The sequence below is a fragment of the Anastrepha obliqua genome, chromosome 2 (assembly GCF_027943255.1).
Source record: "Anastrepha obliqua isolate idAnaObli1 chromosome 2, idAnaObli1_1.0, whole genome shotgun sequence".
Classification (NCBI taxonomy): Eukaryota; Metazoa; Arthropoda; class Insecta; order Diptera; family Tephritidae; genus Anastrepha; species Anastrepha obliqua.
The window spans coordinates 26,603,195-26,615,901 of NC_072893.1; positions in this window are offsets into that span (position 1 = coordinate 26,603,195).

Sequence of the window (12,707 nt, forward strand, 5' to 3'; positions counted from 1 at the left end):
GTAGCTCAAAAGGACAGTTCGCTAAGTTCGGGGGTTTCTTTTTAAATCTATGACTGCACATTTATGCTGGCAAACACCTACGCTAGAAAGATGCTGGGAAAACTCTTCTTTGCCATTGACATTGACAAATACAGCTTTGTTTTAGGGTCATAAATTCCAGCGCTTTAACTTTCGGTCTTTTTTGCGCCTTCGGGTGGAGAATGCAATATTGGAGGATCCTTTCAAGAATAGGGATACTCCAGTTATCTTTAGAGCCCCCCTTAACCCGGAACGTCTACTCACATTTTGTAATCTTTGGGCTATCAGTTCTCGGCGGCTGAGGAAGCGGGCGCAACAGGCTCAACGATAGTATGTTTTTGGATGAGACAAAATGTTTCATGATAAAAGGACATGTTTCGCTTACTGTTTACACCGTCATCGCAGCCGAGGGTGAGTACGCATCGCGCCCGCGAAAGGAGAGAATTGGGATCCCCCTGACTATCTGCGGTCTGCTCCTGGAAAGATGGGCATCGCGCCAACTCAGCGAGCGTTGGGCAAGTACACAAACTTGTAAGGTCGCGAAATCCTTTTGGCCACGTGTGGACAGGGAGCGCTCGGGCGAGCTTCTGAGGGTGACAAAATATCAGCTCTCGAATCTCGTGGGTTTTTTCACAGGTCACTATGCGCGAGGAATGCATGCTGTGAGGCTTGGAATTACCTCAAGTCCCTTTTGCGATGGATGTATGGACGATGAGGGCTAAGATCCAGGCATCTTGGCTCTTATTTCTTTGCTGCGTCTGCTGATATAGCAGGCGTTGTCATTAAAAATCTGATAAATTTCATCAGTAGCACAAAGCGGTTGACGCAAACGCAGCACAGTCATCGTTCGTGATCCACACATTCTAACCCACCCTCCTAAACATCCCAGCACCACCTCTCCCCGCATCCCATCGGTCTTCCTCTTTCACCTCACCTCCTTCAAAATGGTATCACAAAGGACGAATCCGTTTTTCCTCGTCCAAGTGTGCTCATTCCTTGGGCAGCCATACCAACCTAATCTAACCTTACTCTTGCTTTGATTGTAATTTCCTTGCGATGTTAGATTTACAAGGTTTGCTCTTTAATTATGGTGAAGAAGAAAATTGTGAGGGAAACTTCGGTTGCTACGTCACAAGGGAGATTCGGCAGCATTAACACACTCGTCCAATCAGTCATTGTTCAGACTGCAACGCGAAGTGACATTGTGTTGATTTTTTTCGTATATCACCAACTCTATTCCAGTTTTTTCGTAAGCAAGTGCCCTGTTTCGTCAGCCAATCAGCTGATTCGTTGAAATTCGCTTACAGCCGAATAACGGCCTGTTAAAGAGCACACCTCTAAAAATCCCTTCACCATGCATTCCTTTTGACGTGATAACGTCTTATAATTCGATTTAGCCGGCTGCACGCACGAAAAAATGTGTCGTTACCTTGCTCATTTGTCGTTACCTTGTTTATTTGCCGTTACCTTGCTTATTTGCCGTTACCTTGCTCATATGTCGTTACCTTGCTCATTGCCGTTACCTTGAATGAACTGCAAGCGAAAGCGCGGAACGAACGACAAAGCAAACAAAGCAAACGAACGGCAACGTTCGACATCTTGTTCTCTCCTACTTAAGTGAGCGTATATATGTATGTATATGCGCATATGTACATATATAAATTCACGTATTTGTATTTGCATATGCCTTCTTATTGATTATTATTAATTCGATTTACTTGAAGAATTTAAAATAAAACCAAGTTTGTTAATACTACCTGTTGTTTTAATGTTATTATTATTAATTTTTTTATTATATATGAAGGAAAAAATTTATGGTAATATTTACCATATACCTTATAAGATATGTTGTCTATACTAATATTATAAAGAGGAAAACTTTGTTTGTAATGAAGAGGCTCAAAACTACTGGATCGATTTTAAAAATTCTATCACCATTCGAAAGCTACATCATCCACGAGTAACATGGATTATATTTTATTTTGGAAATAGGGCTCGAGATATAGGTCAAAACGTGGACCCGGGTAACCTTCGGATGTGTATGTACAATATGGGTATCAAATGGAAGCTGTTGGTGAATGCTTTAGTACAGAGTATTTTTCATGCCGCTCCGTGACTGGGGTCTCGAGATATAGGTCAAAACGTGGACCCGGGTAACCTTTGGTTGTGTATGTACAATATGGGTATCAAATGAAAGCTGTTGATAAGTGCTTTAATACGGGGTAATTTTCATACCTATTGATGACTAGGGTCTCGAAATATATGCCAAAACGTGGACCCGCCGTGTCTTTGAACCGAATTAAACCAAACTTGCACACATTGTTATATTAAGTAGGTATTGAAGATGATTTCCGTATAGTTTGAATACCTATTGGTAGATAGGGTCTCGAGATATAGGTCAAAACGTGGACCCGGGTAACCTTCGAACGTGTATGTACAATATGGGTATCAAATGAAAGCTGTTGGTGAATGCTTTATGATATGTTATGTTATGTTATGTTATGTTATGTTATGTTATATTATGTTATGTTATGTTATGTTATGTTATGTTATGTTATGTTATGTTATGTTATGTTATGTTATGTTATGTTATGTTATGTTATGTTATGTTATGTTATGTTATGTTATGTTATGTTATGTTATGTTATGTTATGTTATGTTATGTTATGTTATGTTATGTTATGTTATGTTATGTTATGTTATGTTATGTTATGTTATGTTATGTTATGTTATGTTATGTTATGTTATGTTATGTTATGTTATGTTATGTTATGTTATGTTATGTTATGTTATGTTATGTTATGTTATGTTATGTTATGTTATGTTATGTTATGTTATGTTAAAGTATATTATGTTATGTTATGTTATGTTATGTTATGTTATGTTATGTTATGTTATGTTATGTTAAAGTATATTATGTTATGTTAATGTTAACTCATTCTCTATATCCATACAAAATATCTATCAAACAAATAAAATTAAAATTTTGTATTGAAAATTGCAACCATTCCATCAATATTTTCTTATGACGTTGTCACGTTAAACTATCGTCAGTAAACCGACTTTACAGACAACCTCTTTTTTTTTTTTTGAAAGTTGTCGAAGTAAAGCATGTTTGCGTTGGGCCAGCACTTAAGTTACTAGTTTCGAAAATGATTTCCATCAGGGTAGCTTTATTTCTGAATACTCATATTTGCTAATTAAATTTATTTTCCATTTTCAAGACTCAGTTTAACAAATATTTGCGCAAGTGATGAAACTCTTAGTTACTGAAATTGCTTAGTTTTGTTTTTGTTATTTTTATTGAGAACGCAATGATTACACATAAAGTAAGTCTAGTTTCAACACAACTTATTTGCGTTCTCCATGTGGTGCGCCTCACAGATAATGTCGTATTATACTATACATCCATATATAGCGGGTGTTTTTTAAGAGCTTGAGAACTTAAAATGGTAATATAAAACAGAAATTTGTTGGAATGATTTTTTTATTATAATCTGGTTAGTTTCATGGCATTTATTTTTTACTGTGATATCAGGCATATGTCCGCCGCAGCTACGAGTTGGTCAATTCGGTCAACTCGAGCAGTCCAATTTTTTACTACTTTTTCCAATAAATCTGAGTAATATACCCAGTCAGGCGGCCGCCATAGCCGAATGGGTTGGTGCGTGATTACCATTCGGAATTCACAGAGAGGTCGTTGGTTCGAATGTCGGTGAAAGCAAAATTAAAAAAAAAAAAAAAAAAAAAAAAAAAAAAAAAAAAAAAAAACATTTTTCTAATAGCGGTCGCCCTCGGCATGCAATGGCAAACCTCCGAGCGTATTTCTGAAAAAGCTCCTCATAAAAATATCTGCCGTTCGGAGTCGGCTTGAAACTGTAGGTCCCTCCATTTGTGGAACAACATCAAGATGCACACCACAAATAGGAGGAGGAGCTCGGTCAAATACCCAAAAAGGGTGTACGCGCCAATTATTTACTTAATATACCCAAATAAGCCCAATCAGCAAAAATGTTACGCAAACGATGGCCATTCAATTCTTGCACGAACTGCATTTTATAGGTACGTACATCAAGACCCTTACGTAAAATTTTCCACGTTGTCGAAGGACAAAGGCCAACAAGTTGAGAATGGCGACGAATCGACGAATCGACATTTCGATGTTGTTGTTGTAGCAGTTTACTTTGCCTTGCCAATGTAGTGTATATCACCGGTCGTCTTCGTCTAGCTCATCCAACGGTAGGCCCAGGAAATGCGCGGTTTCGACAAGTTGGGTTCAGAGTGAGAGGGGTGTTAGACGAGTGGGTTTGATGGGACATGTGAAAAGGTAGTTAGTGTCGAGCGGGGTGCCTTCACATGCCGGACATATGTTTAGTATGTCGGGGTCAATTCTGGATAGGTAAGAGTTTAACTTGCTACAATATCCGGAACGGAGGTGATGGTTGGACTCCGAATACGGCATTCGGTGGTCGGGAGCTTATAAAGGTGGTGACGGTCTCTCGATGAAAGTCGTTTACTGTCTGTCTAAACACTGTCTGGTCCAGTAAGTGTCTGTTAGTTTTGTCCTGGATCTCGTCGGCGGAATGGAGGAGGTATTTTCTGACGTGCCTGGGAGGCGGCTCAAGCTCAAACTGGTGTCTGCAAGGGTGAAACCTGCGGTAGTAGTTTATTGTGCTCCTTTACTGCGAGCATCTGTGCCCCGTTGTGAAGGTGTTGAAGAGGGGTTATCAGAAGGCAACCCGTCGCTGTCCAAATAGCAGTGTTTGGGCAAGTCTGGAGCTTTATTCACTACGTGTCATTACATAGTTCCAGGCGCCCAGGCAGGCGCAGCGTAGTTTAGAACCGGCCGGCCAATTATCTTAAATGTCGATAGCAACAATTCTCTGTCTTTGCCCAAAGTGCGGCCGGCAAGCGATTTGAGGACCTCGTTGCGATTTTGGACTTTAGTGGCAATTGCGGTCGGTTGCGTGCGCAGAGAAGGAGAGCAAACTGTCAAAGGTTACATCCTAAATTTTGGGATTGTTAACAGTCGGAATTGGTGTGTCGACTTTTACCTTGAGTTGCAGTTTGACCTCTTTTGTCCAGGTGGTAAAGAGGGTCACCGCGTACTTGCCCGCACAGTTGGAAATCCCTCGCAGTGAGAAAGCGAGAAAGGTCGGTGCGGTAAACGTTCTTTTTGGCGCACAGGCCATCAATGTCATTGCCCGACGCCATTATCGTGCAGTCGACAGCATATACGACCAGGGAGACTCCCGCTGGTGGTTGGGGGAGCTTCGAGATGTAGAAGTTGAACAGCAAGGGAGAAAGGACACCACCCTGCGGTACACCTTATTCTATCTTCCTCTGCTTTGATGTTTGATATTGGAAAGTCACTGACGAGTGACGACCACTCAGCCCTGGCGGGAGTGACGACTGTTCAATGTCATCTAGTAGCGTGGAATGGCTGACTGTATCGAAAGCCTTCTTCAAGTTCAACGCTACTAGGGCAGTCCTCTTGCAGGGGCGGTTTTAGTTAAGCCCGTGGTTTATCTGGGCGTTTATGACGGTGAGTGCTGTGGTGGTTCTGTGCACTCGTTGGAAGCCATGCTGATGTGGGGATGGGGCCAGGTGATTCGTGAAGAATGTGAGTAGGAGGGCTTCAAGTGTCTTTACTACTGGGTAAAGGGGAGTTATCGACCTTTGAGATTCCCCTTGGTTGGCGGGTTTCCCAGGTTTCAGTCGCGGAACCACTCTCCCTGTTTTCCATTTATCAGGGATGCCCACATTTCGATGTCTTCTTCAACACTTCGCTTTTCACTTCTTCACTTCACTTTTGTTTTAAAATAAATTTCCACAATTTGGAAGCATTTTTCTGTCGTTAAACGATTCATGATGACTTGTCAAACCTTACTGAACAGAAATGTCAATGCAATTTGCTATTCTCAGCTGTCAAACCCCTGTTATCGATTTCGACAGTTCTTATGCAGTTAAAAAAACAACGATATATATATGTATAATATATATATACGAGGTGTGTTCAAAAAGTAAGGTATCTTTTTACCCTCTTCGAAAAATATTTACTTATTTTGTACCATTCAAAATATTCGCCCTCAGATATAATTCATTTGTGCCACCGCTTTTTGTAATCCTCGAACAACCTCTAACCAAAAAGCGCTCGGGTATAGTATAAGCTTTTCCAACGATGGGGCCTACCATATATTATCGCAATTGTTCTAAATCGCCGTCTGTTTATAGATATTTTCTGTTTTGAACATAAGAAAAAGTCGCAAGGGACAAGTCCGACGAGTACCGTAGTACTTTCTAATAATCTTCTATTAACATTTCTTACTAAGTACTCCTCCGGGTGTATAAAGTACGATTCCGGCGAAGGTCTAACTCTTCTTAACCTGCTTTTTTTTTTGTTTTGCTATTTTTACTATCAATAAGCAGTTTATTAATAGTTAGTTATGAATCAGAAATTGCAATTTCTATTGCTCGATGTCCCTTTCACGAGATGGACTCCAACAGTAGTCGTTCATCATTCATCGTATCAAAGTCTCGATTTTCACCATCTCTTCTTGCTCATCGCTTTTATTGCACAGATTTTCCGGAGAATCGAAGTATTGGCATCAAAAAGTTGCAGCACCGCCCAAGATATTCAAAGTGTCGTTCCCGCGACAGTCGGTTCTAAGTTACCGGAACGACGCGAATTTTTATACGGCCAATGACTATCACTGCAGCTTCTTTCTCTGCACGTTGTATGGGGAATTTTTGTGCTGCTACAACAACATGTTCAAAGTGTCATCAAAGATGATGGGTCTTATGTTTTGGAACTCGGAAAAGGTATCTTTGTTAGTCGATTATAAGAAAAAGGTGTGAATATTAGGGAGAACGCGACGCTATACTCGTACTTTTAGGAAAAGTGTAGATGACATTACGGTGCTAAAAACAGATGTCATTTTGGAAAAAGTAGTGGACAATGGATCTGTAAAAAAATTACGTTGCGATGTGCGCCCAACACAAGTGATACTTAACCACCTTCTCTATAGTTCAAATTTAATTTATTCTTTCTTCTTATTCTTATTAATTTCCAAAAATGAAAAAAAAATATATATATATTGTATTTATAAAACATATTTACCTACATTCCACATTTTATTTAAATTTAGAACTTTGACTCAATTCACAAATTTTAAGGGGGAACGCCACTGTGGAGGTCAAAAATAGTCGATTTTTGGGAATTTTTTTTGTAGGTAGGAATGATTATTCGAGGATCGGACAAAAGGCAATTTATTATATATGTATTAAACTATGTTGATGTAAATTTTTATTAAAAAATATTGAAAATTGACAAATTTATGTAAATAAACGTAACGAGTTAAAAAAAATGACGTCATCTGGTGGCAGCGATACAGCAATGATAAATTATCTGAAACCAAAAATTTTATTAATCTACGCAATAGTGGCTATCTTTGTACGTAACTGTTTTTTTTTTTTTACAAAATGCTGGTGATTTGAATTTCGATGTGTGTTTTTCACCATTTTTTTTAAATGCAACAGGCCCAAAAAAAATTGTTATTTTCAAAATTTTGAAAATCGGCTACTTACTTAGGATAGCCAATGCGATAACAAAAATTAAAAAAAAAAAATTATATCGGTTCATTAGTCTTCGAGAAATCGTTGCCACCTTATCAAAAAAAAAAGTCGTTTCGAGAGAAACGCGTTAGAAATAAAGCATCGTATCGTAAGCGCTACCGGGCCGAACCGACGGGCGCTCACTTAAGTGCACATAGAATCGGAAGTAAAGCGAATTTCGCTTTAAAATTTTTACCACATTTTCTTGAGTAATTATACTAATAATTTATGCAAAACAAAAAAAATCAATTTTTTTGAATTTTTACAGTGGTGTTCTCCTTTAATTTGTCTTTATTTTTACTTTGCGATCAGTTGTTGTTCTCACTTGCAAACTCTTACAAGTAAAAATATATCCAGTAAAAACTTGCAACTTCCCCTCTAAATGAAGTGTTATTTTGCTCTCTCACTTTCCCCTACTTTGCAAGTGTACACGGATGCATGACCATCAAAACTTGCTTCATGAACAGACCTAATAATAATTATCGAGAGGTGCAAACGAAGCTATTTGACGAATAATCCTTAACTGGTTAAAAATCACTAGAATTCCGATTTATCCAACTTGGCAAGCTTAAAACTTTTAAGTTAAAACAATTGTTTGAAAGGAAATAAATAAATGTGCGCATTTTTATTGGAGGATAGGTACTTATATTTTGTTTTCTTTCATTTTATTATTTTATTATTTTTGTAGTCTGTAAACGTTTGGTTGTTGACTTTATTTTATTCAAATAACATTGATAATTTGCTTTTGTTACTTAAATTTTTACAAATTTTATAAGGGATTGCATTATGTTCTGTATACCGTCGAAAGGTAATTTCTTCTTCGCATTGAATTTTGTTGTTTGCTAATCATTTTTGTTCTTGTTTGCTTTTTTATAATAATCGTATTCTTTTTTCCTTGATTTTTGTTTTTTTGATGCTTTGCAATTTGCTTTGGATTTTTATTTAATTTTTTTATTTTTGTTTTTTTATGATATACGTAATTAATATGTAACTTTTACAATAAAATTGAAAAATTTTAAGATTTATCTAGAAATGAAGATGTGCTCTCTGCTACTTTGCAATTTTAAATGTATGACATAATCTGCCTTTCCCGCTCACAGTACGAATTTTCTCTTTCAAACTCTTTTTGTATGTATATACGAGTATGCATAAGTATGTATGTAAGTTCTCACGTTTCAACGGTAAATGATTATTTGCCGCATCCCTCTCTTTCCGCTTTGGCGAATTCACACTTTTTCATAATAATTTCCTAATATGTATATTTTTTTTATATTATATATATTTTTATATATGTATTGATATTATTTGAATTTTTTGTTGATTTTTTATAGAAACATTATTCGCTGCTTGTTTTTTTTTGTTTTTGTTTTACTTTGAAATGAAGAAATATTGCGAATATTTGGTATTGTTTTTATGTTGTCTGTTTTACTATAAGTGGATTAATAAAAAAGTACTGGTAATCAATTCATTTCAATTTCATTTGAAACTTAAGATTTATTTAAAATTTATATTTGAGTGCACGAAAAATTACTACAAAAATAGAATTTGGTAATAAATTAAACAAAAACGTAGGCGTTGTTGTACATGTCGCGCAGGTTTTGAGCCAATCGTTTGCAAGATTACCTGAAAACACCCACGACAGTTGACTTTACGGTACCGAAAAGGACACGTATTTCAATCCGGCCAAGGACTATGTTGTTGTTGTTGTAGCAGCATAAACATTACCCATACGTACATACGGGGAATGCTGCTAGAGTGACAGTCCTTGGCCGGATATAAATCCAGGTCGTTTCGGTAACGTGGAACCGACTGTCGTGGAAACGGGTCAAAGACTATCACCGTAGCTGCTGTTGCTGCTACAACAACAACCACCTGGTAGGGCACTACCATTCACATTCCCACGACAGTCGATTCTACTTAACCGGAACGATCCGAATTTATGTTCGGCCAAAGACTGTCACTTCAGCAGTATTCGCTGCTACAACAACAACAACACTACCATTCAAGAGTTGAAGGCTTTAATAGTTCTATCTAATATGAAAATATGTTTTTAAATTTTCTTTGCTCCACATGCAGGAATTACGATAAAGCTAACCTCTATTGGTTTTGAAATATTGCGGAATATTATTTTTGATTTGATCAAATTTTTTGTTAATTTGAATCGAGAAAAATTTAAAAACTTATTTTAGGATTTTAATATTAGATTTATTAAGGGGGAATACCACTGTGAACGCGTGGAAATTAAGTGATTTTCATGATTTTTTTTTATAAGTAGGGATGATTGTTTCAGGATCGGACAAATTATTTTTTATTTAACATATATTCAACCATACTGACACAAATTTTTATTAAAAAAAAAGAGGTTGTCTGTAAAGTCGGTTTACTGACGATAGTTTAACGTGATAACGTCATAAGAAAATACTGATTGAATGGTTGCATTTTTCAAAAGAAAATTTTAATTTTATTTGTTTGATAGATATTTTGTATGGATATAGAGAATGAGTTAACATTAACATAACATAATATACTTTAACATAACATAACATAACATAACATAACATAACATAACATAACATAACATAACATAACATAACATAACATAACATAACATAGCATAACATCACATAACATAACATAACATAACATAACATAGCATAACATAACATATCATAACATAACATAACATGCTGTTCAAGCAAGGTAACGACGCATGAGCAAGATAACGACGCATTTTTTGGTGCGTGCAGCCGGCTACATAGAATTATAAGATGTTATCACGTCAAAAAATAATAACATTAAAACAATAGGTATTATTAACAAACTCGGTTTTATTTTAAATTCTTCAAGTAAATCGAATTAATAATAATCAATAAGAAGGCATATGCAAATACAAATAAGTGAATTTATATAAGTACATATGCGCATATACATACATATATACGCTCACTTAAGTAGGAGAGAACAAGATGTCTAGCGTTGCCGTTCGTTTGCTTTGTTTGCTTTGTCGTTCGTTCCGCGCTTTCGCTTGCAGTTCATTCAAGGTAACGGCAATGAGCAAGGTAACGACACATGAGCAAGGTAACGGCAATGAGCAAGGTAACACTAATGAGCAAGGTAACGACACATTTTTTCGTGCTTGCAGCCTGTTAAATCGAATTATAAGACGTTATCACGTCAAAATATTAAAAATTACAATTGTTATTAATATTAATGCAATGACGTCATCAAAAACTGATGCACCCTGGTGGCCACGATACAGCGGTGAAAAATCAACTGAAAGCAAAAAACCAAAAACATTGTAATCTATACATGTTGTTGTTGTTGTTGGTGTTGCAGCAGTAACTTTGCCCTGTCAGTGTAGTGTAATCACCGGTCGACTTCGTCTAGCTCATCCAACGGTAGGCCTAGGAAACTAGCTGTTTCGACAGGTTGGGTCCAGAGGGAGAGGGATGTTAGATGAATGGGTTTGATGCGGTATGTGAAAAGGTGGTTAGTGTCGAGCGGGCTGCCTTCACATGCCGGACACTTAATCTATACATCAATGGCTATCGTCGTACGTGGCGGTTTTGTTTTTATTTTGTATTTTTTTTTTTTTGAGAAAATGGTGCAGGTTTGAAAAATGAGTTTGTGTTTTTACCCTTTTTTGTTATCGAAAGGCTTGAAAAAATATTAATTTTGGGAATTTAAAAAAACGGCTATGGACGACTGTAGCCAATACATGTACAAAAATTTAAAAAAAAAAAATTAAAAAAATAAATAAAAAAAAATAAAAAGAAAAATTAAAATCTTTTCATAAGTCTTCGAGCAATCGAGGCCACCATGTTCAGAAAAGTCGTTTTGAGAAAAACGCATTTAAAGTTTTCATTGGCCGTTGTAACTCACTACCTGCACTTATTGTGTTGGGTATAACTTCGTCAAGATTTTAAGTTAATTTTTTTTTTACATATTTTTGAATATATCTACTTTAAGAAAATGCAAAAAAAAATCGATTTTTTGAAAAAATAACAGTGGTGTTCCCCCTTAAGAATTTTTTTACAAATAGTTTTGTGTTGAAAAGGCAATGTAATAATTTTCTTAGATCTGATTGAAGCTTTAGGGAAATAGAAACTTTGGTCTGTGTTTCTTGTTTTTTGTACAAGATGGCGCAAAATTAATCACTCTATCGGAAGATAGAGATAAACTAGGTTTTGATTTCAAAAGAAAAAAAAAACAGAAAAAAATGGTTTATTATAAAATTTTAGAAAAACGGTGACCAGATTAAAAAAAAAAAGATATTTGCAGCCATTCAATTGAAATGCCAATTTATTATTATTTATTAACAAAATTAACAATTGAAATTTTTTTATTATTTGGGACCAAATCAAACTCCAACTCTGTTTTAACTCGATTTATAAACAATGTTTTTTTTTCCAGAATAAATAACAAAATTAACTATGAGAAGTTCAAGAAATCAAAAATACATTTTTTACATACCTTTTTGGGAGTAATTTAAACTAAAACTCAAACTCTGTTTTAATTCAAAACTTTAACTAAAAAGACATAGTTTATAGTTTTGATTTAGAAAAAAAAACAGAAAAAATCATTCAATTGAAATGCCGATTTATTATTTTTTATTAACAAAATTAAAAATTAAAACTTTGAAAAAAAAAAAAATTTTTTTTTTGCTTACTTTTCTGGGACCAATTGAAACTCAAACTCTGTTTTCACTTAATTTTTACATGTTTTTTTTTTTGTTTTCAGGGAGCAATAAAAAAATGTAAAAAAAAAATCGATTATTTTAAAATTTCCGAAGCAGACATACAATGATCAGATTGAAAAAAGAAAGTAGAGTTTTGCAGCGCTTAGTTTCTAAAATTCTCTATATAATTTTGTGTATTCGTGCAATGGTTTAAACTGTTTTGTATTTTTGCTGTTCTCTTGGGCGATATTTTAAGTTATAAGTATGTACGTATTTCTATAATGTAAAGTACTTCAAATTGCTATAAGTTTTATATTATTTTTAATAATTATGAATTAATGAAAAAGTATGTATGCATGTTTTTGTTTCTTTTTTGTTTGTTTTTTGTTTTTTTTTG